The following is a 22,220-nucleotide window of genomic DNA, read 5'->3' as shown; positions in this document are numbered from 1 at the left end:
TAACCTGTCCCATCCTGGACCTTCTAGTCTACTAGTACAAATGAACTGTACTGTCAGAGTGCAGCTGGGTCACAGCCAGCAATAACACTGATTTTGCTGCAAGGAGGGATTTGGCATTTTGCTTCAGTTCAGCAAGAACTGGAGTTAAGACAGCACTGAAGTGACCCAAAAGGATAGTGGGTCAAGCCTGGTTTCCTCCTGCTCTGATAACTATGCTGCATTATAGACAGGGCAATAGAGTTCTGACAGAATGTTAGTCTATGCTTTAAATCAGTGTTTAACATTTTCTTGTCTCATGAAGTACAAATAATTCTATATCTACTGAAAAGCATACTTCACAGTGATCGGTCGATCGGGCAATACTCAGTTAAAGTTAGTCCTCCATATTCAGCAACACTGATATCCCGTATTCAGTCAGACCAAACCTCTTTGCAGCTTTATTGGGTGAAACGTTCCAACTCAGCTGGCACTACTGTAACTTTGCCAACATAAACAGGTGACATGTTGGCTCAGAGCAGGGTCTGGGTCAGAATCTCCCTGTTTCTATGTAAAGTTTACGTGTTCTCACTGCGCCTGCACAAGTCTGAGTGAAGTCACACTCTCCATTCTTGGCATTAGTGTTTGATTGATTTTTTTTTATCGTCTTGTGCATGCATTTTCCTCTCATATCAGTTTAAAAGCACTTGCACAGCTGAATGTATGAATATTAACCTTAATATTTGCATTAACTTGACTAGAACTTAATTTATACATGCTACTTGCAGCTGCTCCCTTGTCACCAGGGACCGCCACAGTGAGTAGCTCCACATGTTTGATTTGGTGGATGTCCTTCCTGACACAAGCCCAAATGGGAATTGTTTCCCTGGCTCGAAGACTTAGCAATTAACAGTCTTAACAATTTATATAAAGGGATAAAAAAATAATTTAAAAAAATTCAAAAGCCTCAATGGCATGTTTTAAAATACTGCAATTGCAAATTTCTGTTCAAACTTAAAGTCTACAGTCAACTACAAAAATCTAGAATCAATTACACCAAAAAAAGTTTAATTCAGTGTCACTCCGTTTAAAAAACGAGTGAAAAGCAATATTCATGCAAAGTACAGTATCTGTATAAGCACATGCCTGTCTCTGTGTCCTTTCTTCTTCTTTTTTGACTTTGTGTGCCTGCCATGGTGGTCCCATCCATTAACTCATGTTTCATGTTTGATGTCCAGCCATTAGTACAATCACATTATCCATTCTATCCTGCTGTATGGGCCTACTGTATGGGGCCTGTGTGTGTGTGTGTGTTGTACTGTCTAATCTTAAGGCCAACGTAATTAGCAGTGACCTCATGGTACAGGACAGCGCCAGCACTGCTAATGACCCCTAATGACCTCATAGCTCAAAGTCAGTGAGTATATTCCACATCCTTAAATGGTTTTCTGTCAGTATTACCAAGTTTATGGACGCTACGATAGCCAGTAAATAACAAAAAATAGCTAAAACATGAGTGTGTTTTGATCTCATTGTCATTTTTTTTACAATAAAGATATCACAACGTCTGATTCTGCAGACAGCTGGCTAGAGCAGAAAGAGGTGCATGTTTTTCTTGCTTTTTTGTACAGACATGGTCGTTTCCTAAAAACCTGAAAAAATGAGTCTGACAATTTGCATGAGCTCTGCTTTATAATGTACAACTGAATATCATGCTATTATTTTGCAACTGTGTCATACAGCAGAATAAATGCTAGAGGTAATAAAGAAATTTACTCATCAGTGTCTTGCCACCCTAAGGTCAACTCTGTGTGACCCTATGATTCACTGACGTTTGACAACTCAAATAGCAACTATCTTTAGCTCACAAGCTTTTGTGACTGTGTGTGTGTGTGTGTGTGTGTTCTGTCTCCAACATGGCCCCAGGCATGTTGTTGCTTACCTCATTAAGCCGTTAAAGATTTGCCAGATCACCATCACACACAGACACACAAGCACACTGCAGCCTTTTGTGCTGTGTGGCAGCATTAGTGTCCATGTCTGTTAAGCTTTTGACAAAGAAAGACCTAAAATGTAGCTGAGAAGCCATTTCCACTGCTAAGTTACATGTCAGATGTATGTGTCTTTGTGTAGCCCACACAGAGAACTTAAAGCTAAAAGGGTAATTTCTCTTCGTTAGTGTTCGTTATGAACATGTAGCCTGCAGACAAATAAGACACACAAGAACTTGCTGTACAAGGCACTGTAGCATGGGATAATATGCCAAGCTAGTTCTATGTAGCCCAATAGAGGAACATTCACAGCATGTGATTCTGTTGCTTTCTGACAGCAGCGAGATCTTGAATGTATCCTTGCAGACTACTCCTTACCCTAGAAATTAAAAATGGGAAAGAACAATTGCTTGCAATGCCTGTTAATGCATCCATATCCTTGCTGCAAATAAGTTTGTGCAAATAGATATTACTGCAAGCAGTTAGCGCCACGTGGTCTTCCCAAGTTAATCATCTCTTAATCAAGAAATAGCAATATTTAGAAATATTTCACCCATACTGGCTTCTCTTCACTAGCTCCCTGTTAAATCCAGGATCTAATTAAAAATATTCTCATTGCATACGAGGTCTTGAATAATCAGGCTCCATCTTATTATAGAGACCTCATAGTACCATATCACCCCAATAGAGTACTTTGCTCTCACTGCAGGCTTACTTGTGGTTTCTAGATATTTAAAAGCAGAATGGGAGGCAGAGCCTTCAGCTTTCAGCTCTTCTGTGACAGATGCCCTACTGTTGCTTTTAAGATAAAGGGCTTAAAACTTTCCTTTTTAACAGAGCATATAGTTAGGACTGGGTTGGGTGACGCTTAGTTATGCTGCAATAGGCCTAGGCTCCTTCAGGCTTTCCATGGCACAGAGTTTCTCCTTCACTCACCCCCACTCACGCACTTACTCGTGTTTAAATACTCTCTGCATTTAATCATTAGTTATTATTTTTCTGTGGCTCTCTTCCACAGCATGTCTTTGTCCTGTCTTCCTCCCCTCACCCCAAACCAACTGAGGCAGATGGCCGCCCCTCCCTGAGCCTGGTTCTGCCGGAGGTTTCTTCCCGTTGAAAGGGAGTTTTTCCTTCCCACTGTCGCCAAAGTGCTGCTCATAGGGGGTCACCTGATTGTTGGGATTTTCAGTTTTCTCTGTATCATTGTAGGGCTTTACCTTACAGTATAACACGCCTTGTCAAACTAAGCTACACCTTTTCTTGTGGGTTCACAGACATCTTTTCATTACCAGCAGTTTTCTGCACATATTTTTTTTCATAAAAAAACATAAATCTGATTAAAAGTTTTGTTTTACATGCCATGTGATGTTATAACCATCCTGGACTTGTACAAAAAAGCTGTTCCGTCCTCTCTCTCTTACACACACACACACACACACACACACACACACACACACACACACACACACACACACACACACACACACACACACTGGCTTGCAAAAGTATTGGGCCCCCTTGAACTTTCCCACATTTTGTCACATTACAGCCACAAACATGAATCAATGTTATTGGAATTCCAGGTGAAAGACCAACACAAAGTGGTGCACACGTGAGAAGTGGAACGAAAATCATGACTCCAAACATTTTTTACAAATAAATAACTGCAAAGTGGGGTGTGCGTAATTATTCAGCCCCTTTGGTCTGAGTGCAGTCAGTTGCACATAGACGTTGCCTGATGAGTGCTAATGACTAAACAGAGTGCACCTGTGTGTAATCTAATGTCAGTACAAATACAGCTGCTCTGTGACGGCCTCAGAGGTTGTCTAAGAGAATATTGGGAGCAACAACACCATGAAGTCCAAAGAACACACCAGACAGGTCAGGGATAAAGTTACTGAGAAATTTAAAGCAGGCTTAGGCTACAAAAAGATTTCCCAAGCCTTGAACATCCCACGGAGCTCTGTTCAAGCCATCATTCAGAAATGGAAGGAGTATGGCACAACTGTAAACCTACCAAGACAAGGCCGTCCACCTAAACTCACAGGCCGAACAAGGAGAGCGCTGATCAGAAATGCAGCCAAGAGGCCCATGGTGACTCTGGACGAGCTGCAGAGATCTACAGCTCAGGTGGGGGAATCTGTCCATAGGACAACTATTAGTGGTGCACTGCACAAAGTTGGCCTTTATGGAAGAGTGGCAAGAAGAAAGCCATTGTTAACAGAAAACCATAAGAAGTCCCGTTTGCAGTTTGCCATAAACCATGTGGGGACACAGCAAACATGTGGAAGAAGCTGCTCTGGTCAGATGAGACCAAAATGCAAAACGCTATGTGTGGAAAACTAACACTGCACATCACTCTGAACACACCATCCCCACTGTCAGATATGGTGGTGGCAGCATCATGCTCTGGGGGTGCTTCTCTTCAGCAGGGACAGGGAAGCTGGTCAGAGTTGATGGGAAGATGGATGGAGCCAAATACAGGGCAGTCTTGGAAGAAAACCTCTTGGAGTCTGCAAAAGACTTGAGACTGGGGCAGAGGTTCACCTTCCAGCAGGACAACAACCCTGAACATAAAGCCAGGGCAACAATGGGATGGTTTAAAACAAAACATATCCATGTGTTAGAATGGCCCAGTCAAAGTCCAGATCTAAATCCAATCGAGAATCTGTGACAAGATCTGAAAACTGCTGTTCACAAACGCTGTCCATCTAATCTGACTGAGCTGGAGCTGTTTCAAAGAAGAATGTGCAAAGATTTCAGTCTGTAGATGTGCAAAGCTGGTAGAGACAGACCCTAAAAGACTGGCAGCTGGAACTGCAGCAAAAGCTGGTTCTACAAAGTATCGACTCAGGGGGCTGAATAATTACACACACCCCACTTTGCAGTTATTTATTTGTAAAACATGTTTGGAATCATGAATGATTTTCGTTCCACTTCTCACGTGTGCACCACTTTGTGTTGGTCTTTCATGTGGAAATCCAATAAAATTGATTCATGTTTGTGGCTGTAATGTGACAAAATGTGGGAAAGTTCAAGGGGGCCCAATACTTTTGCAAGCCATTGTACATGGAAAAGTAGTAGTGTGATCATTGTAATTGCACTGCCAGATTGTCTATGCATCATCCTCTTCCTAGCCCTAACTCTAACTGGACAACAGTGTGTCGATTAATACACAGAAATATTCAGACTTGTCTAGCTAGTGTCAGCTAGTAGTATTAAATGGATTAAGTAGGAGTTACCTTGTTGATGTGTGACCCAAATCACAGTGTAATCACATACAGTTTCTTTAAAATAGCATTGCATTTAAGATAACTGCAATGTGCTTCATTCGTATGGATGAAATGTACTAAATTTACCTTTTTTCTGTTTACCATACCATAAAAAGAGGTAAAGCACTTTAAAGTTCTTAAGGATGAACTGAAGGATGGACTGTGTAGCGCTCTATATCATATTTGTTATAATATTACAGTGGTCCCTCACTATAACGCAGTTCACCTTTCACGGCCTCGCTGTTTTGCAGATTTTTTTTCTCTTCTTTCTCTTTTTAAGTTTCCTTTCTCACTGTCCCTCTTCCCTTCTGTTTTTCTTTTCCTTCCTCTTTCTTTCTCCCTTTCCTATCCCTCAGTCATGTCTGTCCCGTCTGTAACAACTCAAAATAAAATAAAATAAATAATAACAACAAAGGTAGATCAAATGGACCAATATGGCAAGGCTGTGATGGCAAAGTAAATCCATTGGGTCTCCATGTTGGTCTTCAGACAACAATTCTGACGGCTAAAGAACCAAATGGCACAGGCAAACAAATAAATAAAAAAAAAAGAATAGACCTTGATGATTCTTCAGTGGAAATTTTTTCATTTACCAGCAAACCCTGGTAGAATGGCAGTCATGAAACACAGGCTAGTTTTTAACAGGTTTGGAAAGCTTTTAAATTCATGAAATTTGACATGATGAGAGCTTTCATGTTTTATTGCTCTGGGCCCTGTTTCAGGAAGCCGGTTTGGAAAACTCAGAGTGAAAAACGACACTCACGGTTGAGTAACCCCGAACTGTCCAACTCGGAATATTCGGTTTCAGAAAGGCTGATAACAATTAGTTCAGTCAACGCGGAGTTGCTTTAACCCCAAGTGAAGCGCGCGGACGAGGATACATAAAGCCCTGATAAGCGGAGCACAGATTAAGCGAGTCACCATGGAGACGGAGGGAAAGAAGGCGCGGTCAATGTATTTCACAGCGCTTGAGGCCGAAATTCTGATGGCAGCATATGCCGATAACATGCAAATTCCGCGGAAAAAAGTAACACAGCCACAGCTGCAAAAGAAAGTGAGCATGCATGGCAAAACATAGCCGACAGAGTCAATGCGTGAGTGTTAATATAAACATTGATCGAGGGATTTCCACCCATTTAACACGTTATTTTATCATATGTTATTTTATTTGTTATTTTATACATTTTATTTTGTGACGTGATGTGAGCGCAGGTGCAACCCAACAGGCCCCAAACGTTCCTGGCAGCAAGTAAAAATGAAATATAAAAATATAGTCCAAACAGGTAAGGTGTAATTGTATTATGAGCCATAGTGCTTGGTCTGTTTGTCCCATGTAAATCAATTGCAGTTAGAGGCTACATTAATTTTCTTTCTGTAAGCACTTATTGAAATTATCTGAGCACATTACAAGTACATATTTGCTTACTCTGTATGCTCAAATGTGGCCCGTTATAGCCAACAGAAAAGAAGCGGAGGCCTGAAAAACAGGTGGGGGTCCTCCACCACCACCACTCACAGAGGCTGAGCAGTTGGCCCTCAGCCAAAGCAGTGGGCGCCCTGTGGCTGAAGGCATCTCTGCGGGGACATCCTCTGAGTCAATAACCCCGCAAGACACAAGTGCCTACATAGGGGGTAAATTCAAAATAATACATGATGTGCATACATCCTTTCTTCACAGTCACCTTTGCAGTGCTGCTCATTCATTTGATAAACTCTTTACCATAATGGATTATTTTGTAGTGAAGTTATTTTCCTACTGATTTTGCCTTCCCTCAGTCTTGGTTGTCTTTGAGAGCATAATGACAATGAAGTGTAAGGTGATTGGTATGTTTGTTAATTGCCATTTGGTCCCTTGTAAGTTATAAGTGACCTGTATGAACCTCATATTCTATCAGTTGATGGTGGTGGTGTACTGCATCTGGTGCAGCCTCCTGTTGAGCCAGACCAACATGCAGTTGTGAGTAATACTCCACAGATTATATGAGTTTACAGTAGAACAGCAATGTTGTTTATTTCTTTACTACAGGAAAATAATGAAGAAACATTGACAGCTGTTACAGAGGAGGAAGCAACAGAGACACTTTATGAGGTTTACATCTTTTAATACTTTGTGTACAGGAAATACAGGCGACCAATAAAGCCAGTTGAACAAAAAACCTGTTTATTCTTCTTTCAACATGTTGAGGTGATGGGTCAAAAGAAATGATTGTGACATATGGTGTCTCTGACTGCTCTTCCATCTTGTATGTCCGTGGGAGGGTCAGGATGTTCATGGTTTGGATCACTGCTGATGTTTGGTTCAGAAGGACAGTGTTCTCCTCTAATTGTGGCAATGTTGTGAAGAATCACACATGCCACAATAATGTCACATGCCCTTTCTGGGGTGACCCTGAGTCTTTGCAGGCACTGGAACCGGGCCTTAAGCATTCCGATAGTCATTTCAATTCTGGCTCTTGTCCTGCAATTAGCCAGATTATATCGCTGCTGTGGGCCCGGTTCAGGGTCAGGGTAAGGGGTAAGCAAATAGGGTAAACATGGATACCCCCTATCACCAAGCAAGTAGCCAGTGAACTCTCCTAAGACAGAAGGATACACTTCAGTTCAAATGTCCCTGAAGCAATTGGTCTTTATATATTTTAAAGTATTCTCAACTCACCATGTCCAAATTTTGTGCTCAGTGTACATTCACGGAATATTTGTGAGTCATGGACAGAGCCTGGCCACTTGGCTTCCACATTTGTGATAATGTTGGCAGCATCACATATGATCTTCACAGTGCAGAGAACACAAATTAGCATCCATTACTATGATGAAATAATTTGTTAGTTTGACATGCTACAGGGAACTATGTACCTGCACATTAATGCTGTGGAAAGACTTCCTGTTCACATAGTCTCCTTCATTTACTGAAGGAGCAATGATTGGAATGTGATTGCCATCTATACAGCCAATCACGCCTGGGAACCCTGAAAATAAATGTGCAATTTAAGTAGTAGTCCAAGTATCACCACATCATACATTAAGTTTTGGTCATCCTGATACCTGCAATTTTGTGGCATCCCTCTTTGATAAATCTTGTGGGTCTATGACCGGGGAACACCACAAATGAGTACAGGAGACGTTTCAGTGCAACTGTAACATTCCTGACTGCCCGACAGACGGTAGCCTTGGAAACGTGCTCAGCGTCACCAATATTATACAGAAAGCTCCCGTTTGCAAAAAACCGAAGTGCAATACAAATAATATGCAATGAACTGAGAGCATGTCCGCGATGTGTCACATGCGTAATATATGGCCTGAGGATGTTATCCAAATAACTTATAGATTGTGCTGAGAAACGGTAACGTTCGCACAGAAAATCATCAGGAAATGATAAAATGTCCACACGCGCTCTGATCACTCTCTCCCGGCGGAGAGCTCTGCGGAGAATTTGGGCTTCACGATCTACTGGCTCTTCAAGGAAGTGGTACGCCATGTCCGACACTTCCTACTGTCAGGTTTCCGACAAAGGGGCGGAGACAGTCAGGGTTAGTTGTAGTAAACCTGCTAGGGGGCAGGTTAGCTTCACGGCGTGTGTCGTCATAGTGACTCACTCAGGCTGCAGCTGAACTCGCTTTGTGAAACCGAAAACCCAGAGTTTTCGTTAACTCAGGCTATACTTACTCAGTTTTTCCACTAAACCGGCTTCCTGAAACAGGGCCCTGGTCATTGAACACTGCAAAATGGCTCCAAAACACTGCCTACAATTTTTTTTTTTAAAGTCCACACACTACATTTCTATGAGTCTGGTAATTTCTCAAGATATACAACAAAGCCTTTCGAAGCCACAACGCAAATCCGAGAGACAGTTAAAGAGTCTAGGGGGCACTCAAGGGGGCATTTTTCTGGTGCACAGTGAATTATTTCAGTTTTATCTTGATTTAATTCAAGAAAACTGTCTGCCGTTCAATGTTTAACAGTGTCTAGGCACTTTAATTAACTATGGAGTTCAGACATTTCATTTGGGTGAAACAAGGTCACAACTGAACATCATCTGCATAGCAGTGATAAGAGATGTCCTTTAAGGGGGATAGAATGAGCACAAGGGGGAGCAAATATAACAAGAACAACACAGGCCCCATAAGAGAACCTTGGGGTACACCAAAACAGAATCGATAAGTGGTGTTTTACATGGTGAAGACTGTACAATTGGGACTCGTTTACAAGGACAGATAGAAAGGCAATGTTCTTAAAAGGATCTGTTGGGACACCAACATCATTATAAGGGGATAAAAATGAAATAAAAGCCTTAGAAAACATGCCGGCAGTGGAGAATTTTAAGAAGCAAGAGCAGACCTCATGGCAGGCTGAAAACCTCGTCACAGTTGCTGTTACGACCCGGCTCAAAAGCCGCAACATAAAAAAAAAGGAGACGAACAACAGAGTGTGGGTGAGAAGAGGTTTCATCCTAAAATGGAAAACCAGGTTGGCTAAAATGGCTGGTGCCACCAAGGCAAAGACTAGTGCACTGCCGGAAAGCTTGCCTCAGGTATGCTTTTATCCACACCTGACTAGGTGTGGCCAATTAGCACCAGCTGAAAACACTGAGACGAGTAGAAGCTGCAGAGGGACGTAACACCTCCTCCCTTAAAAGGGTTCCTCTAGGACCCTTAAATTTATTAAAAGCCCCTCTGAAGCCTTCAGTTCCTTGACCCACAAACCTGGAATAAAAGTTAAAGCTAACAGAAGCACAGTGTTCACGTTATAGTTGGCATCTCTAAGCATGGATGGGCATGAGGATTTGAAGTTGCCACACTGAACAGACAAAAAGTAACATGTGACCAACACAAAGGAGCACAACAGTCAAACCCAAAATGATTACCTGATCTGCTACAACACAAAACCAAAAGTAGCAACAAATAATCACAACTAAGTGATCTGTTGTCTCCACCACACAAACAGTCACATACAAGTGGCCCTATACCACAACAAGTTACTTTAATACAAAAAGTTCAGTAAATCAAGCACACTAGTGACCAACCACAAACTGGAGAGCTATGGCCACACAATGATCACATCAAGGGTGGCTCAGCACCCCACAGTGTTATTGCCATCACCTGGCCAACAACACTCACAAGTGATCCAACAAAATAGCCATATTCCCCACAACACTAAAGGTCACAGCACAAAACACTCACCTCACAAGGATCTCATTAGCATCCATCCACACTGACATACGCACACACAGGGTGTGCACACAATGCCAACTTAAAAACAGCCTACCTGCCTCAGCTACAGACCATAATCAAGAATGGTCTCAAACCTCCTACCAAGTTTGGTGCCACTGATTTACTATGTGCAACTCCCAGCCTAAAACACTAAAAACAACAAAACCCTTACTTTTCCTACCCTAGTCTTCAGTGGTGTACCAGGCTCGAGGCAACTTTAAACGCGAACTCGAGAGCAGGCAGCAGACCAGAGATATAGTCTCCTACCAAACTCTGAAGCGTACCCCCACCCAGGATAGCCACCAAACACAATAAACTAAAACAATAAAGCAAAACAACAAACAAGTGCTTCGATGGAAGGGCAGCACAGCCACCCAGCTGAAACACACTAACTAAAGGGAGTTTGCTCAATTACAGTGACCACCATCACTCACCCACTTAAAAGCAAAACAAACTGACATTCAGTCTCCACTAAAATGTCCAAATATCCCGGACGAGCCCCCACTTATGTTACGACCCGGCTCAAAAGCCGCAACATAAAAAAAGGAGACGAACAACAGAGTGTGGGTGAGAAGAGGTTTCATCCTAAAATGGAAAACCAGGTTGGCTAAAATGGCTGGTGCCACCAAGGCAAAGACTAGTGCACTGCCGGAAAGCTTGCCTCAGGTATGCTTTTATCCACACCTGACTAGGTGTGGCCAATTAGCACCAGCTGAAAACACTGAGACGATTAGAAGCTGCAGAGGGACGTAACAGTTGCAGATAAATTAAAAAATAACACAGCTGTGGTCAATAATAAAAATGTCCTTAGAACAAATAGAATCAACATTCAGAGCCAAAGTAAGAACAATGTGCAAAGGGTGCCCTTTGGTGTAAGTTGGGCCAGACACATGCTGGATAAAACTAAATGTGGTACTCATAAAACTCCAAGCAAAGAGGTCAGAGTCAGTATCAATATGGATGTAAAATTCTCAGTTACAGCCAGTCTTGGGAATTTCAGGGTGGACTCAACTGACTTCTTCAATAATTACTTCCTCCAAACCATCATATCTATCTAATAGACTGCAGTTTGTTCATGTAAATGAACACTGAGGTTAATTATGGAGTTCCACAGGGTTCAGTGCTAGGACCAATTCTGTTTACATTATACATGCTTCCCTTAGGAAGCATCATTAGAAGACGGAGCATACATTTACACTGCTATGTTGATGGCTGTTGGGGAATTCCCATGATGCACTGAGTATTTCTTCTTCAGTCAGTTTTTTACTCACTATGTGTTTATACAGCTCCATGAATTTAACTTTGTCCTTTCTTCTTCCGCTCACCCCCAACCGGTCGCAGCAGATGGCCGCCTCTCCCTGAGCCTTGTCTGCTGGAAGGTTTCTTCCTGCTAAAAGGGAATTTTTCCTTGCCACTGTCTCCAAAGCGCTTGCTCATATGAGGTCATATGATTGTTGTAGTTTTCTCTGTTTTCTTTGTATTATTGCATTGTCTTTTTACCTTTAAAAAAGCATCTTGAGGCAACTGTTGTTGTCATTTGGCTCTATATTAATAAAGTTGAATTGGCAACATTAATATTTATTGCCTCAGTATCAATATATTATTACCATGCAAGCTATTGCGATATTATGTTGTATTCATTTTTTCTCCCTACCCCTTCTGTGTATCTGTCTGTGGCTGTAAATTCTACACAATTAAATCTGGCAGATGGACAGTCTTCAAATCATTCCTCCTCCCAAGATCAATTTACATATAACAATAACTACTAATAGAGCAGGTGTTGTCTTACTGAGCTTACAGAAAACTGAGAGGTTTATAGTGCATGGCAGTTATTCATGCAGCAGGAACAGGAAGTGTATAGAAATGAAAACAATATCTCCCAGTACAGATATATACAGAGCTCTGTGCTTCTGTCAGCTGCTGACAGAATATTAGTTGACTTTTCTGGAATTCCAGAATCGCTAAATTCCTGCATTGCATCATGCTTTCATCTGTTACTCTGGCTGTTTTCTGACGCTTCATCTTGCATTTCCCATGTATCTTCTTTTGCTTTTGGTATATCTCCAAATGAAGGAAGACATTCATTTATATGACTGGCTCTCCTCCAGCTGTCTGCATTGTCCTCCCAACTGTCAGTGAGAAAAGATAACACAAGAAACAATGTAGGATTTGACACTGAGATGGATTCTTTCTTAAGCCTGCATAAAGGGGCATTACACCGTGTTCTTTTTCTGCTTGTTAGGGTTTCTTTTACTTTTGTTTTTAAATCAAGATATATCCACATTATTTAGTTTCCTGTTCAGCATTTGCTCCACAAAACAAATACTAAACACACTAACATTCCTTTATAGCTTTCCCACATCCTGATGCTGAACAAAAACAGTTAACTTTCTTATCCAAAACTGTTAATTTTCTTATCTAACATGAATCCTTATTTGAATCAGCAAAGGCAAAAAAAAGTCACTCTAAGAACCAGGTCTAAGAACCAGACACCAGGTCAATGTACGTGAGAAGTATAGAGTCAGAACACAAATAACTGTCAGATGAACAACAAACGGTTATCAACAAATACCACACACTGAAGAAAGGAACAGCTTACCCCCACAAACAGCTGTGCCAAACAGTTTATCCTTCCTGAGCCTGTCTCTGGACATCTCTTCCTGGGGAAAGAGAGTTTGTTCTTCTCACTTTCGTGGTGCTTACTCACAGGGTGATTGTTGGGGGTTTCCAACAATCTCTTGTACTGTATCATTTTGCAGTATGAAGCACTTTTGGGTGACTTTCTTTGGCAGTATATAAATAAAACTGAACTGTAACCTTAAAGGAGTGACCAAGCACAGTCCAGTTTCTCAAGAATAGCTTTTGTATGATGATAACTCTTTAAGAAGATTAGCAATACATCCCTTGACTCTGTTTGTGGCATATAAACAAAGCAGAGCCAAGCAGCAGACTCCCAGACTGAAAGAGGAAACCAAAAAGTAAAGATTGCAATTCTTTGAGTGACGACTTGAGAAAGGAATCAATTGAGCAGCCATTTATAAAATTAAGTATGATTTCTGTAAGTGATTTGCACCTTTATATTTACAGTTTATTATATTGGGAGATTCATTTATTCTTTATTGTTAGGGGCACTGCTGCTTTGACTGACAGGTTCATAGTGAAGAAAGATGGCTGTAGCAGCAAATAATGAAAAATGCTATGGCATTACCTCTCTGCAGCAAATAGAGTGGTCAGAATAATACAGCCAAATACAAGGAGATCCTGTCCCAGGTTTTCTGTACAAGCAGTTCAGATATTATTAAAATATATATCACTCTGGAATGAAATGATTGGCAAATGACTGCCGTTCCCATAATACACCCCTGGTGGGGCAGGTGATGTGTTGATAAAAGTTCGGCGCTGCGCGTTTGAGGTTGGCGCTATTAAAGTCCCCCGTCACAATAAGCGCAGCGTCCCGGTGTTGTGTCTGGTGCTGTGTGAGTGCCTCATGCAGCTCGCATAAGGCGGTGACCGTGTCCGCTTGTGGTGGAATATAAACGGCACTTACAATGACCGATGTAAATTCCCGAGGTAGATAAAAAGGACGACACATGATGGACAGTAGTTCCAGATTTGGTGTGCAGGAGCGTGTGAGAGGAACAACGTTCGCACTGTTGCACCAGTTGTTGTTCACCATTAAACACAGGCCGCCTCCCCTTGACTTCCCCGAGTCCCGTGTCCTGTCCATGCGGTGAACCGAGAAGAACTCGGCCGGCTGGATGGCGTGGTCCGGCACCGCTGGGTTCAGCCATGTCTCGGTGAAGCAGAGGAGATTGCAGTCCCGAATGTCTCTCTGGAACTTTATCCTGGCCCTGAGGTCGTCAAGCTTGTTCTCCAGTGACTGGACGTTGGCGAGCAGGATGCTAGGCAGAGGTGTGCGGTGTGCACGAGCTCTCAGCCTGTTCCTGACGCCGGCTCGCTTCCCTCTAGGCCGCCGCCGCTTCCCTTTGTTCTCCCTCGAGATCTCACTCGGCCAGCTCGGATCCGGAGTTAAAAACTTCGAATTGTGAGTACATTGTATACCAATAGAAACAAGAGTGTCACTGTCATACCTAATGTACCCAATGGTGATGATTTTGCCGATTTAGAAACGCTGAAAACTAACTTAAAAAACAAAGACAAAGAAAAAGTGGTCGGAGCAGTCGTGACGGCAGCCGACCTCACCGGCGCCATCTTATCGGTGGCCGCGTTACAGGACGCACTCGATGACGCAGACTGGGGCATGTTCAGAAACAGCTCCGACGATGACGTCAACGTGTTTACGGAAGCGGTTGTGGGATTCATCGGGAAACTAGCGGATGATACCGTGGAGACAAAGACTATCACAACGTTTCCCAACCAGAAGCCGTGGGTGGATAAAACCATCCGCGACGCTCTGAGATCCCGCACCGCTGCCTACAACACGGGACTCATGACGGGGGACATGGACCCGTACAAAGCCGCGTCATATAACGTGCGGAGGGCGGTGAAAGAGGCGAAGCAGCGCTACGGGAGGAAACTAGAGTCACAACTCCAACAGAGTGACTCTAGGAGCCTGTGGCGGGGACTAAGGACAATAACGGACTATAAAGCACCAACAACCGGTATGACGAACGCGGCCGTGACTCTGGCAGACGAGCTGAACACTTTCTATGCTCGCTTCGAGGCTGCAGCTAAGGTCTCCAACAATGCTAGTGTTAGCGGCGCTAACGGCTGCAGACAGGAAGATACTGCCAGCACCGGAAACGTGCTCGTCATCTCCGAGCATGAAGTAAGGAGAGCCTTCAGAAGAGTGAACACCAGGAAAGCAGCAGGACCAGACGGCATCCCAGGTCGTATCCTAAGAGACTGCACATACCAGCTAGCTCCTGTGTTCACTGAGATATTCAACATCTCTTTATCTCAGTCGGTGATCCCCACATGCTTCAAAGAGTCCATCATTGTTCCTGTCCCGAAGAAACCCCACCCTGCTTCTCTCAATGACTATCGCCCTGTAGCCCTCACCTCAGTAGTGATGAAGTGCTTTGAACGCCTGGTCAGAGACTTCATCATTTCTTCACTACCAGACACACTGGACCCACTACAGTTCGTTTACCGTCCAAATCGTTCCACAGACGATGCCATGTCTCATCTCCTCCACACATCACTCACTCACTTGGACACTAGAAGGGGGAATTATGTTAAAATGCTCTTCATAGACTACAGCTCTGCATTTAACACCATAATTCCCTCCACACTCACCACCAAGCTGGAGCATCTGGGACTCAGCTCATCTATGTGTCAGTGGATCTCCAACTTCCTAACTGGCAGACCACAGGCAGTAAGGATGGGCGGACATGTCTCAGCCTCCACCACTCTCAGCACTGGAGCCCCCCAGGGGTGTGTTCTGAGCCCCCTGCTGTACTCTTTGTACACATATGACTGTGTGGCCACTACCAGCTCCACCACCATCATCAAGTTTGCTGACGACACCGTCGTGGTGGGCCTGATCTCTGATAACAACGAGACGGCCTACCTGAAGGAGATTAGGAATCTGGAGAACTGGTGCCAGAGGAACAACCTCCTTCTAAACGTCAGTAAGACAAAGGAGCTGATAGTGGACTTCAGCACTAAGCAGGAGAGGAACTACCAGACCCCCGTCATCAATGAGTGCCCAGTGGAGAGAGTGGACAGCTTCAAATACCTCGGAGTTCACATCACGCAGGACCTGTCATGGTCCTGTCACATCAACACCGTGGTGAAAAAGGCCCGACAGCATCTCTACCACCTCAGACGCTTGAGAGACTTCCAACTGCCCTCCAAGGTGCTCAGGAACTTTTACTCCTGCACCATAGAGAGCATCCTGATGGGAAACATCTTAACCTGGTTCGGGAACAGCACCATGCAGGACAGACGAGCTCTACAGAGGGTTGTGCGGTCAGCTGAGCGCACCATCCGCTCCGAGATCCCTGACCTGCACTCAATCTACAGCAGGCGGTGCTGGACTAAGGCCAGGAAGATCGTGAAGGACCTCAGCCATCCCAACAACAGACTGTTCTCTCTGCTGAGGTCAGGAAAGCGATTCCGCTCCCTGAAGACCAACACAGAGAGACTGAGGAGGAGCTTCTTCCCGCAGGCGATACGGTCTCTCAATCACACCACCACACAGTACTGACCCACACATATGGTTCTTACACACACACTGGACTTTCTGGACTTTGGTTTTGCACAACACTGGTCACTATATTCTTCATTTCCGGTTAATACTTGTACAGCTGCTGTTATTGTGTATATATTTATTTATATTTAGATTTCTTCATACATTCTTATATAGTTCTACTATATTGTGTATTTTGTTGTACAGTTATTTTATTTTCAACTTTAATTTATATATTTTATCTTATTCTTTCCCAGTTAAATTTACCCTTCATTCTAATTTGTGTTGTACAGTTATTTCATTTTTAACCTTAATTTATATTTTATTCCTTCCTAGTTAAATTTACCCTTTTTAATTTTTCATATTTATTTCCTATCTTATTCATAGCCTTTTCCTTTTTTGTTTTCTTTAGGTCACGAGCAGTTGTCCAAGCATTTCACTGCATATCGTACTGTGTATGACTGTTTGAATTTGAATACAGGCAGGTGGTGCAGCCACTTTCATTTAATGGTTAAATATGGCTACAAACGACTTTAACAAAAAACTAAGACAATGTGCTCTTATCCTGTTGTGCTTCTTGAGCCTCTCAATGCTTTGGGCTTTGTTTTTGTTTTTATCCCATCTTTGGTATAAATCCATTTAGATTCCTATCAAATAAAAATGTTTATAAAAAATCAATTCTTTGGATATTTAGATATAGAATTGCATCATTCTTGTCTGGAAATACAGTGCAGTGTTTTTTAAGTTAAAGTAGATTTATAAACAAACAGCATGCTTCAAAAACCTCTTTCCAGCAACGATAATAAATGGCCTGGAACATGGACCATTTATCTTTTTATGAGGATCAGGTGACTGGTATGGCCCTACACAGAGCACTACCAGCATACATGCACATACACATACACACAGACACACCTAGTTGGCTCCAGAGAAGCTAATAAAGTTGTTTTTATGACAATCAGGTGACTGAGGCCCCTGATCTTAAGCAGAGGAGACACCAGGCCAATAGAGGGCCACCCAGCATTTATGCCTTGTCTGGATAATCAGCCTAGCAGCCAGGCGGAACAGATGCAATACACACAGGGACACAAAAGAGGAGCCCCTGCCAAGCTATACAACATAAAGGACATACAGGGAGTATTTGTCATCACAGATGATGGCGAAGACTTTTTCCCCCAAATTTCATTCAGTTACTTTTGTATGACATCAAGAAATGTAATTGCAGACACTATTTGATTCTAAAAACTTTCCAAAGCCCGTGTATTTGGTATAAACTGTTTTTTTAGGTTTTTGTTTTTGTTGTCTTTTAATATAGCACATTGATCAGGACATTCTGGGTGAAACTCAAAGCCATTTTTCCCTTTTTTCTGTCACAAATTCCTGAGTGGACTAACGAGTAACCAATGACCTTGAACTTCATTATTCCCCAGGGAAATAACGATTTTTCAGACTAAAACTTTTCTTACAAATTTAACAAGTTTACACGTATTAGATGAAAAAAAGCTGATTTAGATGACGACAGGTCATCTGTTGCTGTTTAACTGTTTGAAGAGTTATCAATACGTTCACACTATTACATAAATTGCATGCATTGTTCAGTCACAAACATGGACACTGCACACTCTTTAGCAAATCCTATTGTCGCTTTGTAACACGAAAAGAGGATTTAGCATCGGCACTGATGATTCATAAATCTGTAGCTAATCTAAGGAGCTTCAGTTATAAAATTGCTTTGTTTATACAAATATTGACACAGATCGTCCTCTCCAGCTTCATGCCCCTTTCGCGTTTTTCAGCCACTCCCACCTCCATCTCCCACCCTTGTTTCTATAACTATAAAAGCTCAGTGTGATTCTGCATTATTTTTATGGCCACATTCCAGCCCATATATCTGCCACACAACTGCACTGTGTGTGTGTGTGTGTGTGTGTGTGTGTGTGTGTGTGTGTGTGTGTGTGTGTGTGTGTGTGTGTGTGTGTGTGTGTGTGTGTGTGTGTGTTGCACAGGAAGGATCTACATATTTTGATCTGGACACAAGCCAGGGTCAAAGATCACAAACTTTCGGTCGGCCCGTCTTGACATTCTGACCCTAAATGCCCTCAGTGACTCTCTAAACAAACAAACACACACAAACACTCATTTACATGTGCAGAAACACAACCACAAAACCAGAAGGTCCAATAGGACACGTCCATCGCTTTTTTGTTGTTGCTGTTTGAGTTGAGTTGCTCATACCGGAAAAGGCTCCCTGAGACAGGAGCACAGTTACAGCATCCTCATGCTTTGCATTCAAAGTTATTGTAAAGAAAGGTTGAGTATACAGGAAAGTTGTTCTGCTTTCTAAGGTTTGCTGGAGATTTGACCTCTACTGGCTGTTGGCAGAAATAAGGTGAGCTGAAAGATAATGATGGGGACATTTAGAGATTGAGTTCAGATAGGTTTTATTTTTAAACCACCAGTTCAACAATCCCCTGTGACTAAAGCAACTTGCAATGGTAAGGAGACAAAGTGTAAACCCAGCAGTGGTGTATAAATGCACAAGCAAAGAAGACAATGAAAAAGTAATTTCTCTGTGCACCACAGAACATCCCCCAAAACCATGAGCCAACTCTTCGAGCCCCCAACAGATTCAGTAATTGGAAGCATATAATTTCTGAAGTAATTCAGCTTGACTTTCACAAAATACCTATTTAAAATTCAGCAAAGGGGATGTAGTCATGTCTCCATTAGCTGATTTTTCTTCTTTAGGTGATTTCATAAAAAATTGAAAGGGTAAAAATATATATATTTATTTATTCATTTATCAAGTTCAAAAACTAAAGAGAGTCTAGAAAAGAATAAAACATCTGAATTATGATAGGCCACACAAACATGAGCGTGGTTTCTTAGCAGTGAATGTGTCTTCTCTGAGCAGTTTTGTAGGAATGGGGTCTAAAAGACACGTTGATGGTTTGGAGGAAGTAATTATTGAAGTTAACTCAGAAAGATCAATTGGAGAAAAAGAGTCTAACTTAACATCAATGGTACTAAGAGTAGCTGTAGATAATATTACATCTGTGGGATGGTTTCGAGTATTTTATTATTATGAAGAAATGAAGGTATTACTAGTTAAGGTTAAAGTAATACTGGTGCTCAATAGAACACCAGCATACCACGACACAACACATGATGACACCCACACTCTATGGCTGCAGCTACCTAACAACAAGTGCAATATCCTTTTTAGCAGAACTGTGTGTATTTATACTTTTATATTTTGTTATTTTAATGTCATTATGTTTACTATTTTGCTCATTTTGGTTTATTTTTGCTATCTTATTATATTTACTATTTTATTGTACGGTTATTTAATTCATGAGTTTAAACAAGGATGTATATAAACAGCAACAATAAAGGAATCTTTATCTTCATATCGTTATCTATGCCATATGTCAGAACAAGAGTGACTGTGATTAAAGTGATACGTGGCTTCTTTTACATTTGAAAGAAGCCAGTTGAGTCTAATATTAGATTAATGCCTTGTTGAGGCTGTCAGTATCTACATGGAGCTTAAAATCATCCACAATAATTATCTTATCTGAGCTGAGAAGTAAATCAGATAAAAAATAAATCTGACAGGAACTGTGAGTAAGGCGCAAGTGGACGATAAATAACAGCAAATAAAACTGTTTTATATATTGAAATCTCTCCACTCTAATAATTCAATTTAAAGTGTAGCTTCACAGTAGAGAATTTTAGTGTGTAAAACATAACAGAAAACAGGCCTTTGAAACGATTTAAACACCAGAAATTACAAACTTTGGCTTGTTATCAAACCTTCACATTAAAAACTTCCCATTTCTATAAGATCCTGAAGAATTCCACTGATGCAGTTCTGTTCTTGCATAACATCCTTGAACAGAAAACCAAGCAGTTGTTCACCATTGCAGGGCCAGCAGTCAAGTTGATTGCCTAGGCTAGAAGCTTGTTTTTGAGCGTCATAAGCCTTGGGCTTGGTTTGGGTCCAACAAAAACACTTTGAAAGAGCTCCAAAGTTTGGGCCAATACTAGAGATTAAGGGCACATATCACCCCAAGGAATAGGCTGCAAGCCTTGGCTAACATCAGTAAATACTGGGATTCCTTCGATGATTAAGACAGTTTTTTTTAAACGTTTTGTTTCATGATGTCATTCAATTCAGATAATCTCAGTTTCTGGGAAGACCACCGTGAAAACTCAACAAGATCCTGTCCATTAAATGAAGGTGGAATTTCCATCCACTTGGTCTTATTTGCATTTTCAGTGTGTGCACAAAAAAACCTGAATGGAAACTATAAAATAAAAACATCTTGAAAGGGCATTCACAATTAAGTCAGTTCACAAAAACCGGATTGATTTAAGCTTGTACGTAAGAGTGATCCAGCCTGTCCACTGTCTCCCACATGCTCAACGAGGCATCTCAGAGTTCCATCGCTCTTTTTAACTCTAGAGTTACTTTGTTCTTGGAGTGGACAACAATGACAAACTGAATGTTGGACTATAGTTTTATAAATATAAATATAAATTACTAGATACGGATTCAGAATAAAATGGCAAATCGCTTACCTGGAATGGTTCGAAAAGAGCAGGCCATCTATCCTTGAATTCTGGACAACCACTTCACATCTCCTCCAGTTGTAGAGAAAGTTGGAATGGGAAACACAGCAGGCCACGGGTTCTGCCTTTCACAAGGGGAAGGACTCAGTATCTCAGGAGTCCACAGAGAGATTCACAGACTCGCATAGCGAGCTCAGATAAGATGCTTCAAGTGTTTCTTCCTGGGGAACAGCTGTCAGTATTAAGCTTAGTGGTGCTTGCACTACTTTAAGCGTGTCTTTATCTTTTACTTCAGTTGTGAAAGTTGGGGTGAAGAAGTCATCAAAGTCTTCGTCTTTGTATTGGAGTTTTATATCTGTGGGGATGGAAATTTGTTTCTTTAACAGCTACAACCAACTCGTCCACAGTTGATGGTGTGCCACTGTTGAGGTTAAGTTTCCTGACTTCATGATCAATGAGGAATCTCACAGTTCGTTCCATGTCTTGGAAAACAGAACACACAGAGAGATGACGCTCAACACTGGAGGCAGATGTGGAGCAGGACATCTGTCTTCTTACAATAAAAGGCACTCATTCCCCTAAAAGTGCCATTTAAACAATCTCTGCAAAATCAGGAAGACCTGCAGTAGAACCATAAGTCACAATCATGCCTTTAGAGTACCTTGTTCCCTGACAGGTGACCATGTCAGAAAGCAGAACAAGAGTATGTTGTCAAAGTTGCCAGTATGCCTTACAATCTGTTTAAACTGACTGTGTTTGTTGTCCGGAGAGCAATCCCAGGTCCAAAAGCCTTTGTTAGTGCGGTGCTTTAAAAACTGGTGCTTTGGGATCAACTCTTCATTAGGAAATACATCCTGGAATCTGTGTCGGTGTTCAGACATTTTTGAGTCTCGATATCGGCAATGCTTTATTCATTCTGGACTGGGGCAACAACAAGCGCAATAATAAATTTTAAAGACATTGGAACAGCTTTAATTTGTTAGCCCGCTTTGTGTTCCCTGAAAAGGCTTTTTTTGTATAATTCTGCTCTGGCAGTTCACCACTC

General features: G+C 42.0%; 1 long non-coding RNA gene across 1 annotated transcript; it reads right to left on the bottom strand.

Annotated features, from left to right (window-relative positions):
- Nucleotides 1-7,320: 7,320 nt before the first annotated feature.
- LOC145429613 (uncharacterized) lies at nt 7,321-8,875 on the bottom strand. The gene is made up of 2 exons (XR_013909869.1): nt 7,896-8,875; nt 7,321-7,815 (listed from the first exon to the last, which is right to left on the bottom strand). It is a non-coding gene; the product is annotated as an uncharacterized LOC145429613 (long non-coding RNA).
- Nucleotides 8,876-22,220: the final 13,345 nt, after the last annotated feature.

This window comes from Astatotilapia calliptera, chromosome 6 (assembly GCF_964374335.1).
Source record: "Astatotilapia calliptera chromosome 6, fAstCal68.1, whole genome shotgun sequence".
Classification (NCBI taxonomy): domain Eukaryota; kingdom Metazoa; phylum Chordata; class Actinopteri; order Cichliformes; family Cichlidae; genus Astatotilapia; species Astatotilapia calliptera.
This window is presented reverse-complemented; position numbering and strand designations above follow the sequence as displayed.